Below are 2,313 nucleotides of genomic sequence, written 5' to 3' on the forward strand. Positions count from 1 at the left end.
TCGGAAGGAAGGTTGGGCAATCCTACTTCCGTAGTGATACTGCCTCAGAAACCCAAGGAGGGGTCGCTATGAGATGGGGCCGACTCGATGGCACATAACAACAACAACAACAACAATTACGGTTTTGGCAAAGAATATGAAATATACCCTGGACTTCTAAAAGAACGAACAAATCTGTCTTGGAGGAAGTACAGCCAGAATGCTCATTAGAAGTGAGGATGATGAGACTTTGTCTCATGTATTTTGGACATGTTATTAGAAGAGACTAGTCTTTCAAGGAGGACATCATGCTTGGTAAAGTAGGGACAAAAAAATAACATGATTTCCAAAAGTGTAAATCTTTACGGAAGCTAACTGCCTCATCTTTCTCTTGTGAAGCAGCTAGTACTTTTCAACTGCTGACTGTTTGGTTAGCAGCCAAATGCTTTAACCACTGTACAACAGGAAGACCTTCAACTAGATCTGCTGACACACTGGCTGCAATGATGGGCTCAAACATAGCAACAAATGCCAGGATGATGCAGGACCAGGCAATGTTTCCTTTGGAACCAACTTGACAACACCTACCAACAATAACAAGCAATTATGAACGTTCAGAAAAGAAATAATCTAGGTAAAATTCAGTCATGGGGGGGAGAATCTTTGCTTATAATCTTTATATCCATGATACAAGCAAAGGTAATTATAAAGATAAGGTAATAATAAACTCAATTAGAACTTATACGATGTAACAACACAAAGAAATGTTAGAAACACTTGTGTATTAAATAACTCAATGAATTTTAGGATAATATATAAGAACAGGACAAGACAGTGCAAAGTTGATATTGGAAAGGCCCCTTCTTCCTTATCGAAACATATGGATCAAATGTAACAGTGGAAGTTTGGGATATACTGTCAAGCTAGAAAGTGATGAGAAAATCTCCAGATGGTAGAAATGAATATGGAACTGAAAATATGGAGCAGTGATTAGTGACCAGGAGCGGAAGCAGGAACCAAAACAAAAGCTTACATGGAAGGCATAACTAGGTGAAAATCAATTATGATATTTAATAGTGGGGTTCTTGGAACTGTGATAACCTTGCACAAAGAGTGTCCTGGCCAAAGACCTAACTCAGCTTCCTGCATACAACCAGAAGTCATAACGGGCTGACCATTCCACAGAATAGGACACAGAAAAACCTCAGCCACTGACCCTGCCTAGAAACTGCAAAGAAACTTGCCCTTTGTCTGAGACCTTGGGTGGAGAAGGAGCCACCAATACGAGCCGGTGTCTCAGTCTATGAGCAGCTGTGGAGTCTAAACTTAATTCTGTTGCTTGGCTCTATGATCCCAAACTGAGATGTTTGCACTAAAACGGGTCCAGAGCTTGTCAAACCCATTAAGTCTAAACACAGGCAAATGTGAAACTGCCCTGTGGTTGAGTTTCCACATCCTGGACAGACAATAAATACCCCCACATCACCTCAGCCGGAGATAAAACAGAAAACTACAGATTATAATCTGAGGAAATTAATCACCGTGAGAAAGCATTAGCAGACACAACAAATAGAATTTGCACACCAAGGACCAAGAATAAAGACTACAATCTAGTCTGAGAGATATATTTTAAATAAATGTTTGTAAGGAAGGAATGTAAATTACATTGACAGAACAAGGCACTATTTCCATAAGACAAGCAGATTTGTAAAAGAGGCAAACAGAATATTGGAAATAAAATAGTCAGAGGGAGAAGAATATTTAGTAATAGATTTCAATTCTTTTTTTTCTTTCATTAGTTTAACTAAAGCGCTGGTGTCTTTAATTCTTTAATTAAACAACTCTAGAGTTTACACAAGGAGCTGTGGTAGCATAGTGCCTAAGGCACCAGTGATACCACCTCGGAAACCCAAGGAGGAGTCGCTATGAGTCGGGTCCTACTCAATGGCACATAACAACAACAACAGAGATTACACTTACATACAAAGTATTTTTAAACAAGAAAGGAGGTTACTATTTTTCCTCCCCCAGAATTGCAAATGGAAGGTAGATATATTCTACATGATTTTCCAGAAATTGATTTCACCAGTTTTAGTCAGGGAATGGTGTAGAAATCAAGGTTAGGAATCTTTAGAATGAAAATGCCAGATACACACTCTAGCTCTAAGCTCTGGAAGCCACACTAAATTTCTAACATACTTAGCATGATATTGCACTGATTTTTATTATGTGAATAAATTAACATAAAGTTCACACAAATAAGCACATTGTTTAGCAATACCCCTGCCCACGCCCCAAAAAAGAATTATCAAACATTCTAGTTATAGCTAGGTA

Source organism: Orycteropus afer, unplaced genomic scaffold, assembly GCF_000298275.1.
Source record: "Orycteropus afer afer isolate SDZICR_OR568_19922 unplaced genomic scaffold, OryAfe1.0 scaffold00222, whole genome shotgun sequence".
NCBI classification, from domain to species: Eukaryota; Metazoa; Chordata; class Mammalia; order Tubulidentata; family Orycteropodidae; genus Orycteropus; species Orycteropus afer.